The sequence below is a fragment of the Mastomys coucha genome, unplaced genomic scaffold, assembly GCF_008632895.1.
Source record: "Mastomys coucha isolate ucsf_1 unplaced genomic scaffold, UCSF_Mcou_1 pScaffold6, whole genome shotgun sequence".
In the NCBI taxonomy this organism is placed as follows: Eukaryota; Metazoa; Chordata; class Mammalia; order Rodentia; family Muridae; genus Mastomys; species Mastomys coucha.
The window spans coordinates 112,544,543-112,564,387 of NW_022196912.1; the positions used below are offsets into that span (position 1 = coordinate 112,544,543).

The 19,845-nt window shown below is 41.1% G+C and overlaps 1 protein-coding gene across 6 annotated transcripts in view; it reads right to left on the bottom strand.

Annotated features, from left to right (window-relative positions):
• Kcnk10 (potassium two pore domain channel subfamily K member 10) overlaps positions 1-19,845 on the bottom strand; it is a 139,303-nt gene that overhangs the window by 102,245 nt on the left and 17,213 nt on the right. The window lies entirely within an intron of this gene.

Below are 19,845 nucleotides of genomic sequence, written 5' to 3' on the forward strand. Positions count from 1 at the left end.
TCTCTCTCTCTCTCTCTCTCTCTCTCTCTCTCTCTCTCTCCCCCTCTCTCTTCCTCTCCCTCTCCCTCTCCCTCTGTTTCCCTCTCCATCTCCCTCTCATATTCCACCATGGATGCCATGGCAGATGCTAGCATCTTCTCATTTCTTTTTCATATAATATATTCTGATTATGGATCCCCTATCCCAACTCGTCCCAGATCCTCACCCACCCAAATCCACACCCTTTCTTTCTCTCTCTCATTAGAATACAAACAGGTTCTAAAATAATAATAGTAATAACAAGATAAAATGAAGACAAACAAACCAGAATAGGACAATACAAACAAACAAGAAAAAAAAAACAGGTCAAGAGAAAGCATAAGAAACACATATAGGCCAGGCAATGGTGGCACACGCCTTTAATCCCAGCATTTGGGAGGCAGAGGTAGGCGGATTTCTGAGTTCGAGGCCAGACTGGTCTTCAGAGTGAGTCCCAGGACAGCCAGGGCAACACAGAGAAATTCTGTCTCGAAAAAAAAAAAGACAGAAAGAAAGAGAGAGAGAGAGAGAGAGAGAGAGAGAGAGAGAAACATGTAAAGACATAGAGACACACACATTGGTCTTGATTTTAGCCTTCTTGGCTTCCATGACTGTGAGAAATAAATTTCTTCTTTCTAATAAAAATTGAGCTTGTGGTATTTTGTTATAGCAGCAGAAAATATACTAAGACATTGAGTGCCAATCATAAAAATATGTAAGAATGAGCAAGCTTTACCAGGCCTGCTTTTATCAATATATCTAAGATCTCCATGTTACCAAATCCCAGGACCATATCATGGTCACTCATGACTTTGTCTCTCAATTGTGTCCTTAAGAAGCCATCTAGAACAAAATGCCTGCCTCTTGCTGGGTCATGATGGCACAAACCTTTAATCACAGCACTCAGAAGTCAGAGGCAGACAGATCTGAGTTTGGTTGCAGTGTGGTCTACAGAACTAGTTCCAGGACTGTCAGGACTACACAGGAAACTCCTATCTCAAAAAAATCAAAACACAAAAGCAAAAGGCATGGCCCTTACCATGACTCCAGGGTCTGAAAACAGGGCCTCTGCCTCCTTTTCTCATCTTCTCCCCCAACTCTCCATCTTTCCCTCTGTACCCCAGGCTTCGTTCAATTTATACTCTTTTCTGTTGTGAATAACTCCTTTCTTCCTTTTGGGTCTCCATTTAAATGTTGCCACATCAGAGAGGTCCTTTCTAGCCACTTTAAATAACTGCATTAATGCTATGTTAACTTGACAGGGTCACACGGTGCCCAGATATCCGTGCAAACATTTTTCTGGGTGTTTCTGTGCAAGTGCTTGTTTTTAGATAAAATTAACAACTAAATCATTGGTCTGAGTAAAGGGGCAGTTCATCCTTCCTGCTAGGGTGGTCCTCATCTGGTCAGTTGAAGGACTGAGTAGAGCCAGTTGGCTAAGCTCTCTTAAGTAAGAGAGGCTTCTTTCTGCCTTCAGGGTCTTCAGAATTGAACTAAACCATTGGCTCTCCTGCTGACTCATTCTGTAGCTCTCAAGTCCTATTCATCTCTACAGTCACGCAGGCCAAATCCTTATAATAAAAATATGTACATATACATCCCTGATGGGCTCAGTTTATCTGAAGAACCTTGAGCGCCTCATTTTTCTTTATCACAGTAAAGCTCGTGACTGTAAGATTATGATTTGATGCTCTTCTGTTAAACATGCCATTATCCCCAGAACCTTCCTCCACTAAACCATGAGCCTCCGTGGGGAGATATCTTGCTCATTTATTTTACTCACAAAGTAAAATGTAGTTGGCATAAGTGAGCACTTAATACATACTACAATGAATGAACAATACCAAAATAAAGAAGTGTGTAGTGGAACAATTACACCAAAAGCATAATATAATGCTCTATGTACTTAAAGGGCAGTTTGGGATAGCAGCTAACTCAATTTCTCCAAACAGAAGATCTAAGTAATTTGCCCAAGGCAAATGCTAGAACCCGGACAGAGGCTGGCATCTACTCAATTTTCAAGTGCAAGCTCTATCAAGATGTCTCACCACCTTTGAGTTCTGTTGCAAGAAGTTCTATGAAAGACTTGCTCAAGCCACACTGTCATATTTATTTGGAAACTTGGCTCGAGTTTCTCAGTTTGGCACTTCAGTCATGCCAGTCTTTGATCTTTGGCATTCAGGGTTACATTTAGTTCTATGCGCACAAAAGGAAAGTAGCCAGACAATCCCTCAAACTCCAAATGCTGAAGACTGGGGAACTCCAACTTTGAAGGAGTATCTTCATACAAATCACTAAAACAATCAGCTACTGGCATGAGGGCTAGCTACTTCCACCCTGAGGACGCTACATTGTACACCTTGAAAATGATAGTACGTAAGTTCTTTCTTATTCTTATAACCTTGAAGCTTGGCATCAAGCCTTCCGTGCTGAAGAATGAATGGTGGTTGGAGTCCACCAGAGTGGATTGCCCTGCCAAATAAAGGGTCACTCACAGACCCACAGTACACAATGAGCACAGCCATATGTGGTACCATTACCTAAAGATGTGGTTCAGCTCCGTGTCAAGTCTACTTGGGATTCCATTTAAAAAATCCTTGCATCCAAAAATGTACACTTATTTTAATCCCAAATGAAGAATTATTGCATGTATGTGTCTATAGAACTTCTCTGCCTGCTATCCAAAAGAGAGATTAATCATACTTTAAGATTACTTTTAATCATTTCCCATCCAGTAAACTTTGATGTGAGGAAATAAAGATCTCAGTTTGATCATTCTTTCTGGGATGTGTTTATGTGCAAAAGTAGCCAAGAAATCCTAACAGACATATATATATATATACTCAAATTATGTGTGTGTGTGTGTGTGTGTGTGTGTGTGTGTGTGTGTGTGTGTGTGCTATACAGATGTGGTGTATGTGAGGGCACATGTGCATGTGGAGGTCAAAGGTCACTGTTAGGTATTCTCATTGCTTTCCACTTTATTTATTTGCTTGTTTGTTTGTTGACAAAGGATTTCATTGAATCTGCAATTCACAGATTCAGCTAGACTTGTTTGCCAACAATACTCAAGGACCCACCTGACTCCCTCATCCACTCCAACACCACTGGGTTAGATATATATCACCATGCACGTATATATGGTGATTGGATTCTGAAAGTGGGTATGTGTAGTTGGCACTTTACCAACTGAGCCATATCCCTACCCACCTCATATTCCCAGTCATATGCATGTCTAGTGCTCTGGAAGACCATAAGAGAGTATCTGATGACCTAGAAGTGGATCATTTTGAACTATCATGTGGGTTCTGGAAGCCAAATCCAGGTCTTCTACAAGAGTGCTAAGTGTTCTTAACCAGTAAGCTATCTCTCCAGCCTCTCAAATTGAATTCTTAAAAACTGGAGTCGGCCGGGCGGTGGTGGCGCACGCCTTTAATCCCAGCACTTGGGAGGCAGAGGCAGATGGATCTCTGAGTTTGAGGCCAGCCTGGTCTACAGAGTGAGTTCCAGGACAGCCAGGGCTACACTGAGAAACCCTGTCTCAAAAAAACAAAAAACAAAAACAAAAAACAAAAAACAAAAAAAAAAAAAAAAACTGGAGTAAGTTCTCCTTCTACAGCATTTAATGTTATGCTTGCATGTGCATTTTGAAGGTTACTTCAGATAGTGATGTGGGTTCTGTCAGTAGCAAAGACTAGCTAGTGACTGAGATTTTGGGCTTAAACTTAGAATAACTACATGGATAGGGTTTACAGACCAAATCCCCCAATTAAAACTATTCAAGAATAATATGGAACAAACCAGTAGTGTCTAAACTTTTGAAACAAGACCCTTCCATCAAAATAAGATAAAGTTTGTGCTTTAAGGGGACATTCAATTGAGTAAAATTCAAATAAATATAAAATTTCACTTAAAGGAGTTTTGTTTCAATGTCTGAACAGGTTTTGCTGTTCTGTTTCTCTTGGATGTATACATAAAATATATTCAAGATATATATTTTATATGGTATGTTATTTTATACTGCATATCAAATATAGCTCAAAGCAGGCTTCATGGTTGGAATGTAGCTCTCCTTGGAACTCAGAAGAGCATCTCTCCATGGTTGAGATATCAGTGATTTTACATCCATCCCTCCTCAACCTTGTGATGCTTCATGAGGCTAGAGGGAAAAACTATCCTGCAACCTCCCTGCAAAAAATCTAGAGCTTGGATTTTTATCCCATCTTTGAATTGACTAGTCTGAGCATAAACAAAAGGGACAATGTGTGACCCCACTTCTGCATGATTCTCTCATCTGCAAATGCATACAATAAGACACAGAGTTTAAATATCTAATGTTGCCAGGGTAGTTGGTGTAGCGAGTGGCTATACTAAGCACTTAAGGACTGGTAGCTGCCATCATGACTAATTAATAGGTAGTGCATATAGAATGGGAAGTGTACACTGAACAGGGGCTACCATGCCAACTAATAGGTTTACATTAAACTCATTTTCCATCTTGTTTTGACTAGTATTAACTATCACTAGGGATTGTCAGCAGCCGCTATCTCTCCAGAGACCAGTTAATTGAAAGCCATGGCATTCATCGTCACCTGCTGTCACACTGACTTCTCATAGAATCTCACCATACCGCACCCCCCCACACACAGCCCCTAGCATGGACATTTGCACAGTTCAGAATTCATATGGCTGTGCTCAGTGTTCATTAAGTGAATGAATGCCTACTGGTTGAAACAACTCGGTCTTTGAGTTCTGAAACGATTAAGAGCACTCAAGACCTTTTAATTAATGAAAGACCACATCCTGATATGCAGAAGACACCCTGATCTCAGACTATGGCCAGAATTTAGAAGTCTATTGAGTTCTTTCTCTTAATATATTTTTATTAATTCTTTGGGAATTTCACACAATATGTTTTGGCCACACTCACTCCCCTCCACCAACTCCTACCAGATCAGCCCTCACCACCTTTGTAATCTGTCTTTTTATAAACACATCTAGTCCAACTGTGTTGCCCAATTACTCTTGGGTGTGGGGTCTGTCCTGGGGTGTCTTCCACTTACGGGGAGTCACATCCTTTAACAAAATCGACTTTCCTTCTCCCAGCAGTTACCAGATGCCAATAGCTCCTCAACTACAGATGGACTTCATGCCCACTCTTCCAACCCTTCCATACTGGGCATCACCTGGCTGGAGCTTGTAAAGATTTTATACACACTGTCACGGCCATCATGAGTTCATATGTGCAAATGTCCTGTTAGGACTCGAAAACTCTGTTTCCTTGATATTTGGAGACCATTCCTATAGTTCATGTATTGGATTGTTTAGGTCAGGTCATTTTACAAATGATCTCCTATCGAAGCTTCTCGGCCCAGTACAGTTTTTCCAAAGCAAACTAACCACAGCCATTTCTCCCATTCTACATGTTTTATATAAATAATCTACTCATGGGAATGTGGAATCTAGGCTACCTCTCCTCAAATCTGAACAGGAAGAAAAGACAACCATGCCACATCTCTCTGGTTGTCTTGGGACGCTCAGTCTTGGAACTGATGACCATGTTGTGAGAAGTCCAGGTCAGTTCATCTAGTAAGCCACCAAAGACTGATCCCCTGTAGTTGTTCAGCCCTCAGTCACATGAGCTGCAATGTCATCCAGTGATTCCAGCGTCTCCTCTCTATCATGCCGCCAGCACCTGTAGCTTTCATATCTTCCCTGGTAAAATCCCAAGCATAACAGAACATAAGCCATCCCCTCTGTGCTGCCTAAGCCTGGGACTATAATAAAATGCTTGTTTTCTGCCAGTGGGTGGCTACACAGCAACAAGAACAGATAAAAAAAAAAAAAACTGAATTGGGCTAAAATCCAAGAACAGAACTCAAAAACCCTATACTTTGGCTGTTAAACAAGCAGAAACAAGATTGTAAAGCAATGCTCTAGTGCGTGCTACTCTTTCGTCTCTAAGGTACACCATATGGAGTCCATTTATAGAGCTGACATCATTTCCAGTATTTCCCATGTGCCGACTCATTTCCGTATCAAAGTGACTTTCAGATATAGGAGTAATTATTACTCCATCTTACAATAAGCAAAGTCTAGACATGCCACTAGTCGGAGGCATGGCTGGGACTTGAACTTAGCCATCTATCTCGACTCTGACGCACTGTACTCGGGTGCTTCTCCCTCTTATGCCTCATGAATAATAATACATGTGAGTCATCTAGCAAGTGCTTGGCAGACAGTCAGCCCTCTGTGGAAATGCTTCCTCCCTTCCACAACACAGATAGCACAGTTTAAATTGCCACAGTTCCTTTTGTTGGGGGAGACTTTAGGGATGGCGGTTGTTGGCTTCTTTGTTAAAGTTTCAGGAATATCTTTTAAGTCGGGATCTCACTCAGCTACGGAGGTAGCTGGCCTTGAACTAGAGATCCTCCTGCCTCAGCATCTAGACATCAGTGATTACCAACACACTCATTACTACTTGGTGCTATAGACAGATGCCCGCAATTTCTAAAGCAAAAAGTGTGCCCCTCTGAAGGCAAAGGGTATGTCTCTAACACTGGGTTTTATTTCTTGTCTATTCAAAACATCTACTCAGGTATCTATATAAGGGCCCACATGAAACATGATTTAAGGAGAAATCTTGTTTGAGCTCACAAACGTCCCCAAGACTTCTGTGCCTCAGTTAATGTCGCTGCCGTTCATCCAGGACTACTTCAGACTCTCCAGGTGCCTTTGATCCCCCTTTACCCTGAAGTCCACAACTCCACTTCTAAGTATTGATTCCCACCACTTCTCTCCCCTCCCCCCAACTTCAACTGCCCTAGTCTAAGCCCTGTCATCCAGCCAGCACGTGAATCCAATCCATCTACTACATTGCTAAAAACCTCCAAAGACTCCCATGTGCTCTTGGATAACAACCAAACTCATCAAATTAGTGTTTTGCATCCTGGCTCCTGCTCATGTCTCCAACTTTACCAGCTGCCATCTATTCCTACATACCACCCCACCCCCATCCCCCGTGACCCTGGACTTCTAGTTTGTCCATCCTGTCTCCAATCACTGGGACACTGCCTTTGCTCTTCCGTGTGGAACATTTTGCTCGGCCCTTACAGCCAGGCTACTTCTTAACACTTCTCTGCCTTTGCCTCACCACCAGCCACTTCTGAGCCTGCTTCCCAACCTTAATTTCCACACGGCGTTTTACTTCCATCGCTGTCTGAAACTGTATTCTGTACTTATTTGCTTGTTCATTCTGTGTCTCTTTGCAACAAGAAAAAAAAAAAATAAATCTCTCATCTAAATAGATTTTTGTGTTGTATTCATTGCCTATATCCCAGTATATAGATTAGTGCCTACTATATAACTGATGCCCAATAAATATCTGTTGAGGTGAATGGATAAGGAGCAGGCAGAATGCTTACACAAAAGAATTTTACTCAGCCTCAAGGGAAAATGAAATTATAAAATTTCAGGTAAATGGATATACTGGAAAATTAATTACATTCAATGAGGCAGCCCAGGATCAGAAGTACAAATCCCACACATTCTCTCTCCTGTGCTAGTCCCAGCTTCTAATTTTTATCCATATAGGGAATGAGTGTATGTGAAGACCAAGAACCTAGAAAGGGGGTCTTGAGAGGGAAAATAAGAGGCTTCCAGCAAGAGGAGGGTAATTAGGGTAGGAGGGGCAAGAAGACAAATGTGATATGAAACTGGAAGGAGAAATATTGGGGGTGGAAGGGTATAAAAGACATTGAGACAGGAGGGAGAGAGGTGGAGTTAGTGGAGAAGGACAAATCCTTGGAAAAGTATTAAGAAAACCTGCTAATGTTAAAAAAAAAATTAAAGACAAAAAAATCAAGACATGCAAAATTTGTTTTTAAATGTTGAGCAAAATGAATTCTTCCTGTAACTACACCATAGTTCCCTGACAGTCAGAAACTAGCAATTTTGTATCTAAAATTCCAAGACAAATGTCTGTCCCATGGTAGGGAGAGGAAGGGAGATGGGGAAGGAGAGAGAGAAAGGCAAGATAGGGCAGAGGATATAGAGCAAAAAATAGGATGAGAAGGAAGAGGGTCATTGTATGCCTCTAAATTTTTCTAATGTGTGGACTTTATTGATGAAAAGTCTAACATTCAATGATAAGCTACAAGTATTATTCAACTGATCAATCATCAGTTTTTTAAAAAAATCAAGGCTGTCCTAAAAATGTATGAGCGCTCGCTCTTGTGCAAATGTGTCTAAAATGAAATCGTGCCAAAGATGATTGTTGGTGTTAATTAGCAAAGGGGTTGAGAGAAAGAAGCTGATCTTTATGAACCTAAGGGAATTCCCCACTACTACTGTGGGGACAGCCCAAACTCCCAGGTGGCCCTCTGGAGGTTGAGGGCAGGTTGGTATCTCCCGAGTCACTGGGACAGAAACCCCCTAAGGTTCTCTTCTCTCCTGGGCCCTGTCATCCTGTCAGTCTCAGAAGCCCAGTGAATCTCAGCTGGGGATGTAGGTAGCTCTGAGGTAGTATGCTTGGGAGAAGAGAAGGGAAGGAAAGAAGAAAAGGGAGAGAGACAGAGAGACTCAATCAATCTGGAGTCATACCTAAACCCCTACCTTAACTTAACGTAGAAATTTCATTTCTATTACTACAAGAAATTCTGACACAAACAAGGAATAATATGGTCTTTAAGGGTCAAATGCCAGAACAGAAAAGATGGCTCAGTGGCGAGGATGCTAGAATTCAGTTCCCAAAATCCAAGATGGTGGTTCACAACCATCTGTAACTCCAGTTCCAGTGGATTTGGCACCCTCTTCCAGTCTTCTAAACTGCGTGCGTGCGTGCGTGCGTGCGTGCGTGCGTGCGTGTGTGTGTGTGTGTGTGTGTGTGTGCGCGTATGAACCCCCACCTACTTCAGATCGTGAATCACAGAACCAGCTTTGCACTGGACTCCTTGTCTACTGTCCACACAGCCCTCAGGTTGAAATAGACCCCATTATCGTGGTGATAAATGAATTGCAGGGCATTCCTTTGAATTCAATCCCACTTTTGCCCAACTGTACAGGACATGAACTTGCAGCTTTGGACCCTCCCTGGAAGGCTGGGAGAAATGCAGCACCTGGCTTCCAGGCACGCTGCCTTAGACCCTCCATCAAGGTGGCTCTGTGAGCTGCCCTGCCGCAGCTGCTCGATCCAACACATATAGACATCCTCACAGGACCACATGCACAAAAGTCCACAGGAGATTCTGACTGACCATCTCTAGAGCACTGATTTCAGCATCAATGTATATCGCCTTTGGTATCAATTCCTTACTGAAACTTGCAGGCTTTCTCTTTCTCTACCTAAACTTAATATGCAATTCCCAGTTACTGGCCAACCTCCTATAAGTGCTGCTTTCTACCCTTAGAAAACGTTTCAGTGCAGTCAGTCGCCTATGACCTTTCAATGAGCTTCTCCCTATGGACTCATTAATATGCTAAATTATAATATGCACAGTTTTCCAATGCATGTCTTACATGTACTTTCTTCATTGGTATTGTATATAGTTCTAAAGACCAGTTAGAGTTTGTAAGCCTGTGTGTTGGGCACTAGACAGTATGCAACAAATGCTTATTGATAGCAAAAATCAGTGGGGTAAGAGCCATACCCCTCACATCGACGGGAAGGTGGTTAGGTTTTTTTGATTTGGGGTAGAGGGTGTTTGTTTGTTTGTTTGTTTTTGTTGTTTTGGTGTGCTTGTTTGTTTGTTTGTTGTTTTGGTTGGTTGGTTGGTTTTTGGTTTTTGATTTTGGGTTTTTCCTTCCTTCTGATTATTCAGTAGCACTGTCCTCTAAATTTAATTTTAAAAAAGAAAAAAACTACTTTGTTCTGTCATGTGAGTGGGAAGAATTAGCAACAGGCTTAATTAAACAGCTTACAATCTGTCTTCATCCCCAGATCTGAATAACTACTTTTGGCATTTGGAATCTTGGAAGCCTTGGTATAATTTGTAAAACTCTTCTAGGCTCTTCATTAGCTCATAGGAAATAAAATAGTGATTTAAAACAATGAAACAAAACATTTTACACTTCCTTGAGGCCCCTGTGACCAAAATCTAAAGAGAATCCACTAACAGGAGAACATGTCCCCAAATACGAGAGAAGTGGATAAAATCATCCACTAGCTCCAAGTTATGGTCTGTGGTCTTTTCTAGCACAAGCTTCCGGAGGGACTGTGAACTTTATTAAAATACCCTGGCACTGAATTCTGGATTTTTAGCCACACAGTACGTCTAGTTTTTGAATGTCTGCATAAAGTAATGAAATCTTAGCTCACCAGGCAAGCAACTGCTTCCTGGCCTGTTAGCATGTTCCTGGTCTGGTCCATTCACCTGGGCTCAAACATGCAGCAGCTACCTCAAGACATCTGTAGAGTCTTGCTCAGAAAGCCTCACTTTATTCTGGGTAATTCCTAACCTCACCCTGCCAGCTTTTGAGGATACATACAACTGGACACAAAGTTCATGTGTGTTATGAGATGTGGGGTCACAGAGCAGCTCATTGAATAAAACAAAGATGTTGATGCCTGTACACCAAAACTTGCATCCTGATCCCACCACTTGCTGTGTAATGTTAGATGAGTCACCAACCAGTTTCATGCTTGAAGCAAGGGTAGTGTTGTAATGGCACCTAATAAATATCCAGATGCAGGGTATTTTATTACTAGAAGTAATCACGGCTTTGAAATGGGCAATGGTCAAACTCTTGATAAAGTGATATTACTGCCACTGTATTTAGCCCTAGGTACTACTAGGTGCATCCGCTGGCCTTGATCTTGTTATTAATCTCCACCTCTCACACCGGAGCCCTTGCTGCTGGCTCTCACCCTCCTGCTCTCTTCTGGCATTTGACAGAATCACTCTACATGACTCACCTCAGCTGTGTAGCAAGCCAGAAAAAGAGAGCCAATACAGAGATGGAAGACACTGGGAAATGTGACTCAATCCTGCTGCTATATTCTACACAGCAGGAGCTGTTCATCTACTTTCTGCCTCTTCTCCCCTGGATCTGGACATCCCGGCCCCAGAGTCCTAGTATCCTTTGATCTACCTTGACCCCTAAAATTGTAGGCTTCACAAATAGTAAATTCCAGATGAAGATGTTACGTTGATCAAAATAGAGTGCCAGTTTAGTATTGTGCAAATATTTGCTATCAATCCAACACACAATCTCTTATAAAATGTATCATTATCCTATGTACCTCATAAAAGTTAAAATGTCTAATGAATTGATATCATTGATAGAAAAATGTTTTTTATAGTTTTAAGGCATTTTATTGTAGAAAGTAGAGAAAGAGAGAAGGTAGAAAAGTAGAGAAAATATGTTTTGTGGCTGAGATTATAACTACAAGATAGCTTTTGTCATTGTATGAAACCCTAAGTTCAATGTTTATCACTGCAAAAATAAATATATAAATATATAAACAGACAGACAAAGAGGTAGATTGATTCTTTCTTATTTCAAATTCAATACATTCTTCTTTTAAAATTGCTAAATATCAAATATCAAAAATGGACTTTAGAATTAATTTAGGATATTAGAACATTTCTCTTGATACAACGTAAAAAATACAAAATGTGGCTTTTCTTACTTCTCAGACTTCAGCATAGAACCTACCAACCAGTAAATAAATGTGCTTCTAATGAGCAAATGTATATGTGAATACATGGATTTGCTAACAGTAACATTATTCTGGACCACTATTACCTAAAAAGAGAATTCTAGTGAAACAAGAAAATTAAGTTCAGTATTAAATACTCATCATTTCATCAGCCTTCCACTTAAGACGTATCTTTGAAATAATAGTGAAATTCAAGCTAAACAGCATGCACTACTGCATCAGACCTTGGTCCAGTAATAACAACTTCAGTGTCTATTCAATAGCCAGTTTCAAAGACTATCTTGAGTTTAAGCATTCAGTGTCTGAGACCATGGATGTAAGATGCTTATTTAAGAACATCTGGCAACATCCTTGAGGTATATTTGAGTTTCCTATTAGCTAGGAGATAGCATCAGCATCTTTGCTGACTGGGAATGTGGATCCATTTAACCATACCATCTCCCTTCTTTTGTACCACCAAATTAACTGTAGACCTGCAGCTGTTTCCTGACATTCAATCAGTCCCTGTATGGTGATGGAGATGAAGGCCAATGAGTCATGTTTCCCAAAGAAGTTTATGTTAGAAGAACCCAGCCTCCACTCTCTACACAGAGTAGCCCTTAAGAGTTGCTTTGTCTATTTCATTGCAATTAAAATTGGTACATTTTATACCAGGTTGTACAGTGGTAGGCATAAGATAAAACAATTTAAGTATTAGAAAAGATTACAGAAAATAGGATGGATTGGGGGGACAGGTGTATGGAAGAGAGGTATATCCATGTTTGTGTGGGTGGATGTACACATATGAAAAGAGAGGTAGATCTCTAGTCATGTGACACATCTAAGTCACGTGACTTCCTTGGTTACTCTTCACCTTATTTTTTGAGGCAGGGTCTGTTGCTGTACCTGGAGTTCTTGGATCCATTAGACTCAGTTGTCAATGAGCTATACCCCACTCAGTACTGGGGTTACAGAAGCACTCTACCATTCCCAGCTTTTTTGTGTGTGCTAGGGATCCAAACTCAGGTGCGACTGAGTCATCACACACACAAACACACACACACACACACACACACACACACAAACACAAACACACACACACACACACACACACACACACACACCTCCGGGTGTCTGAGTTTAAAGAATTCAAACATTTACAGAGTTCTCTAGAGAAACTTCCACCGTACTCTTTGCTCTCCAGTGGGAGTGCCAAATCCCAGACTATGCTCTGAGTAACCTTCTGTCTTCTCATTTCTGAAACATAACCACCATATATATAGTCTTTTGTATGAAGGCAGAATTGCATCCACAGCTACTAAATGTCAGACTGTTTTCGGATGGAAAACATGAAAACAAAATAGATGAAACTGTCCTGTAATTACCCCTGGCTTTGAAGACATATTTGAGGAAGAAATAACTACTTGATTGACAAAAACCAGTCATTCAGGGGCACTGTACATATGAACTCAAAGTAATTGTGACAACAGGTACAAAATCGTCAAAGTTTTAAGCCAGACAAAACCCCAGCATTGAAAGAGGAGGTTAGTATGAAGCCTCACTGCTAGCTAAAAAGAGCTATTGGCAATTAATAGCTGCTAGGAGAGGAGGAATCAGTTTTAAAAGTGTGACCTGACCCAGTAGGTCAACTATACTCCAGTCAATGAGCAAAGTTAAGCATATGTAGGCAGCACAAACTGAACTCAATGGTTGTTAAAAAGACACAAAATTGGGTGAATAGGGAGTGAGGGAGGTCTGACAATATTTTGTGGGGAGATAAATATGATCAAAATATATGATACAAAATTCTTAAAGAATTAATGTTTTCATAACACAATGAGTCAGCTTTCCAGGGTGGACTAACCTTGTTCAAGGGAAGAGTAATGTTCATGTTAGGCTCCTACCTCCTCGTCTCTTGGATATGAAAATCTACACAGAAATTATAGTTCCACTTATCCTTAAACATACCCAAGGATGAAACGGGAAATTGACTGCAGCCTGAACTGCCTCTCCTCTTCCACAGGGAAGGATAATCTGTGCATCAGAGCCACTGCCTGCCTCATCATGCACTGAAACTGTAGTCATTGTCTTCTCTCCAGGCAATTGCTGTCCCCATTATCCATAGCTCACAGATGATATTGAGCTCCTGGTAATTTAAGAGAAACAATTGCCTCCGCCATGTTGGTCACTGGTCAGTGTCCATTTCTCTACACTATTTACTCCTCTCTATTCCATTCTCCCTGAGCCCTTCTAGCCTAGACCTGGGGCACAGTGACAGAGCAGACTCTCATCATCTTCCACCCATGTTGCTGCATTATCTTCATGAGATCTCTGTTTTCCTTCCCTTTCATTTAAACTATGTACACTCACCCCATTGTTTCCAGAGAGTCAACTCATTACATGTGACAGCCTTCCAAGCCCGCAACTTGCTGGTGGAATTAAATCTATATCCAGTACCTCAAGGGCCACAAAAACCCAACTGTCCCACCTACCTTCATCTCACAGAACTGGAGACTTGCTCTTTCACAAATAAATAGCCATGTCCTTCTTCAGTTCCTAGTTGATTCCCTTCATCCTGCTGGACCATTTCACTATGACTGCATTTTATAACATCTCCTCCTTTAAAGTCCATCTGAAGTCATCTACTTGACAGTCTTTTTTGGGCTCCAAAGCAATCAGTGAACTCTGTTTCCCTTAAGCTTTAAGCATACACTCATTGCATCTCATCTGTGGTCCTAGTCTACTCTGCCTTCCTTCATCCTTTAGTTTCTGTTTTATTGCTCCATAAACCATACTAATCTTTAGAATCCCCAAGGTATTGTATAGTCCCTGGCAAATCCTGGAGCAAACTTAATATGAAAAGGGGTTACCTAGCCCTGAGTGCAAACTGAGAGCTCACACAGCTACTCTGATGGCAAAGCTGATGTCAAATGGCATACAGAAGAACCACTATCCACACAATTGGAACTGGGAGCATGAAGCCCACCCACATCCTACCTGCTTATTGGTGTGCCATGCTCTGGTCTCTTTGTTCCAAATCCATTAATATTAAAGACTAAATACAGTTCACATTTTCACTTTCTACAGCGCATGAGGTTGAACATGCTAAGTATCTAATAAATCTAGGTTGGATATCACGTGTTTGGCTCCATTCCTGTCACAACCAGAGAGCCAGTGTTAATGTTTTTGTTGCTGTAACAAAATATCTGAGAAAGGTAACTAAAGGGGGAAAGATTGATTTCAGCTTGTGGCCTCAGATGCTCTAATCTACAGCCATCTGGTCTGAATGTTTCTGAACCTATTGTGAGGCAGAAGATGGTAAAAGGGTGACACAGTGCTCCTCACCTTGTGGTAAGAGCAGAAAGAGTAACAGGAAATCTTTCAAACAGTAACCTTTCAAAGATTCATACTAATAGGCCGACATCTTATAATGAGGCCCCAACTTCCATAGTTCTAAGTACTACCCAGTGATATGTTCAGACCTTAAAACCATCAAAAAATTAAACTATTGATTAAGGCAGAACGCTTATGATCTAATCATCTCTGAAAAACGGCTCCACAGACAAACCCAAAGTGTGTTTTACTAGTTGTCTAGTCTACCGATCTAATCAAATTGACAACTGAAATTACCCAAATCACAAAGCTGTACTTTGGTAAACAATAGAGCCTTGGGTGTGCCCAAAAGTGTAGCACACAAGTCATTGGTACTACGTGAGAAAACAGTAGGTGATACTGTTTACTTTAGTATATGCTAGGAAAAATAGAACAACTGAATGCCCATGATGACACAGGCATTCTATATTTACCTGGAAGTAGTCTATATTTATTCCTTTTTTTAATGATTTATTCCTTTTTTTAATGATTCCTTTTTAAAATTTAAATAAAAACACTAAATATGGTACAAATTGCTGCTTAAAGGTAAAACTAATTTTTTAAGTTTTTAAAAGTGAAATCTAGGCAGATATGATTACATCTGTAATCCCAGGTCTTAGGAGACTGAGGCAGAAGAATCAAAAGTTTGAGGCCATCTTGGCCTATATCGTGAGACCCAATATCAAAAATATTAGTTAAATACAAAGTGAAGCTGGCATAGGAAAGACTGGGAGAAGGAGGGCAATAGAGAAGGAGAGGAACAATTACACTAATGAAGCTTGAAAAGCCATAGGGTATCATTATTCTATATTTCCCTAAAGTTATATATCATATGAACATTCATAATACACATACATACATATATATACATAGATGCATATATACATATATACCCATACATGCATACATACATACATATCATATCATATATACACATATATACACATATCATACATACACATACAGATAGACATACATGTATACATACATACATATATATACACATATACATACATACACACATATATACACACACATCACCATCACCATCCCTTTCAGCCTTTGCAAGGACATGAAATGCTGCTAGTTGTGTTCATCTCCTTAAAAGTCTCTGTTCTCTTGGTGTCATACAAATTTTTAGTGGTTTTAGTGTCGTAATTTCATTAGTTTCAGTTCATTAAATTACCAAATAGGAGGTTTTTTCAGGGATTTATAGGCCCAATGCAGAGAATTATAGCAGAAAGTGGCTGGTAATTGTGGGTTTGAGAAAGCTTTCTGGGGTATTACATTTGAGCTGAGATTCCATAGGTGAGGAAGGTTGGATAGAAAAGAATCAAAGGAGGAAATGCAGGTTTTGAAAACCTTCTCAATAAGTCATAGAAGGAGGAAGTCCAGAGGAAACTGGGGAGAGGTGGTTCAGAACAAGGTTTCAGGCAGATTAACAAAGGTCACCACACAAGACTTTGTAGGCCAGCAGCAGTAGAGAGTGCTTAACTGAAATAAATGGAATAGCACAGAGCACCAGGCAATAGGAGCAGAAATAAGTAGACCAACATGAAGGCACTGTCAACATCCAACAGAGAGAACACACAGATCAAGGAGGGAAGAAAAAAAACAGACAGAAGCAAAGATCCTAGGTGTGGTTGAGAGGTGTCTTGGATAGGACTTGTGGTGAAAAGAATGTGTTAGGGAGGGAGGGGAGACAAGAAAGAAAGGACTCATGTGATCTGACCAGATTTTATAAGGTGGTATCATTCACTGAGATAATTCAGTCTGGGGAAGAATGGGTTTGGAATGCAAAATCCACAGTTCTGTGTTGGACTTCACAGTAAAGGCATGTGAGTGGAAACATCAGGTGGCAACTACACACACACACACACACACACACACACACACACACACACACACACACATACACACACACACCACTTAGAAAATGATAGCATTAACACAGCACTAAAGGGCAGCTGAGGTCATGCAAGAAGAATGTACAGACCCAAACTAGAAGGACCTCAAGTCTAAGCATGTAAACATGTAGAGAAAGAGAAAAAGAGAAGTGTGCAATAGGAAAGCAGGGAGTAGATAGACCAGTGAAAGGAAACCCATCCTGTTGCAAAGCAGAATGAAGTTATTTTTTAGAGGCTAAGTTGTCCTTCTAAAAGTCAAAATTAGTTCCTAGTATCCAGGAAGATGGGGCAGATTATTGCCTGCAACTTTTACTCTCACCTCTCTCCCTTTCTGCTGTCACATCCAGTTTTACCTAAAGGTTGGCTAAATGGCAATGTATCAATAAAGATGGGCCCCACTTAGAGAAGCAAGGAGTGAGTCTTCATTGTTCTGAGCTAAGAAGGATGAAACATTCTACTTTGCTACTGATGGGGTGGGGGTGGGGTAGGGGTTATGTGCAAGAAGTCTATGAAGGACTCTCAAGAAAATAAAGAGAAGTGGGAAGGGGAAAAGAAGAGAGGAGAAAGGGAGAAAAAAGAACTGGGGAATAGAAAGGGAACAAGGAGATATGATGGTCTGAATAAGAATGGCCCCATAGGCTCAATTGCCCTCCTGGCTCACTAGGGAGTTGTTGCATTATTTGAAAGGATTAGAAGGGTTAGGAGTGGCTTTGTTGAAGTAGGTGTGGTCTTGTTGGGGAAAGTGTTTCATTGGGGGTAAGCTTTGAGGTTTCAAAAGTCCATGTCAGGCCTTGATGCCCTCTCTCTCTCTCTCTCCTTCTTCTTCTTCTTCTTCTTCTTCTTCTTCTTCTCTCTCTCTCTCTCTCTCTCTCTCTCTCTCTCTCTCTCTCTCTCTCTCTCTCTTTGTGTGTGTGTGTATCTGCCTCTCTGTCTTTCTCTGTTTTTGTCTCTCTCTGTCTCTGTCTCTGTCTCTCTCTCTCACTCTCTCTCATGTGTGTGTGTGTGTCTGTCTGTCTCTGTTTCTGTCTCTCTCTCTGTCTCTCTGTCTCTCTCTCTTTCTATGTGTGTGTGTATCTGTCTCTCTGTCTTTGTCTCTCTCTGTCTCTCTGTCTCTCTCTCACTCTCTCTCGTGTGTGTGTGTATGTCTGTCTGTCTGTCTCTGTTTCTGTCTCTGTCTCTCTGTCTCTCTGTCTCTCTGTCTCTCTCTCTTTCTGTGTGTGTGTGTGCATCTGTCTCTCTATCTTTCTCTGTCTTTGTCTCTCTCTGTCTCTCTGTCTCTCTCATGTGTGTGTGTATGTCTGTCTGTCTCTGTTTCTGTCTCTGTGTCTCTGTCTGCCTCTCTCTGTGTCTCTGTCTCTCTCTGTGTCTCTGTCTCTCTGTCTCTGTCTCTCTGTGTCTCTCTCTCTCTCTCTCTCTCTCTCTCTCTCTCTCTCTCTCTCTCTCTCTCTCTCTCTCTTTCTCTCTCTGCCTACAGATCAGGATAGTGCTCAGCTACCTTTCTAGCACCATACCTGCCTTCTACCAAGCTCTCTACCATGATGATAAACTAACCCTCTTGAATTATAAAGTAAGCTCCCAATTAAATGCTTTCTTTTATGAGTTGCCTTGGTCATAGCATCTCTTCACAGGAATAGAAAAGTGACTAAGACAGGGGAGAAGGAGAAGTAAAGGAGGAAGAGAAGCAGAAAAAAAGGAAAAGGATAGGGGAAGAAAAGAGGAAAGAAAGGAAATGTCTAAGGAGGGAGGGTTAGGGAGATCCCTTCATGTCCTCATTTTCTTCTGTCTTTAGAGTTAAATGGCTTTAGGAGTTCCTAGGTCTTTGTACTGCCATCCAGGACCTGTGTCTGGTATTATACAAAGAAGCAAAGTAGGAAATTGAACAAGCCAACAAGAACAAAATTCTAGGTGGTATTAGAAAGTAGCAGAACTAAATCTTAGAATTTCTTTTTTTTGTTTGTTTTTTTGTTTTTTTGGTTTTGTTTTTGTTTTTTCGAGACAGGGTTTCTCTGTGTAGCCCTGGCTGTCCTGGAGCTCACTTTGTTCAGACCAGGCTGGCCTCGAACTCAGAAATCCGCCTGCCTCTGCCTCCCAAGTGCTGGGATTAAAGGCGTGCGCCACCACTGCCCAGGAAATTTCTTTATTTGATGAGAATCGAACTCTCTTAACAGCCAGTGCCCATATTGTATAAGGAACGTCTAACAGGGTCTTGACAACATGAAGAATTGTTTGTTTGTTTGTTTGTTTGTTTGTTTGAGACAGGGTTTCTCTGTGCCACCACCTGGCAGCACTATGTATCTTAATCATAGTCAAAAGACCATACAGAGGAAGAAGTCCTCATTGTGAAAGCTCACCCCGGAAAGCAGCAGCCACTTAGAAAGTGAAGGAAGTAAAGATGGCAACCTTAGACCACTCTCTCCAGAAATGAAGTGCTAGTAAGAGGAGAGGAAGGGTCAAGGAGCTGATAGGTGATACAGAAGCCTCTTTATACAGTGATGGGGATATTCGTGTAGAGAAGGAAAGACCTGTGTTTCTAAAGAAGAGAGGATGCCCCCAAAGAATAAAGAAGCCCCAGTGTAAGTAAGAAAGATGATATTTAAAAAGGCACACTTGATTCACTGAAGAATGAGTGTTACTGGAGGGTACAAGGGCAAGTAGCCTGGCAGAGTCAATCATAGAAAACAAGGTTGCTCTGACCGTGACTTCCCAAGACTTATAGAGTGCTTGAAATGCAACCTGTTTCTCAAGACCTACCTGAGGCTTTCCTCCAAGTCATTTCTGACTAGAATTCTTAATGCCCTCCTTCACATTTCTTCTATAAGAATACACACACACACACATACACACACATGTGCATACACACATTCTTATGTCAGTAGATGTCTCTGGACCACCAGAATGGACCCTCAATGA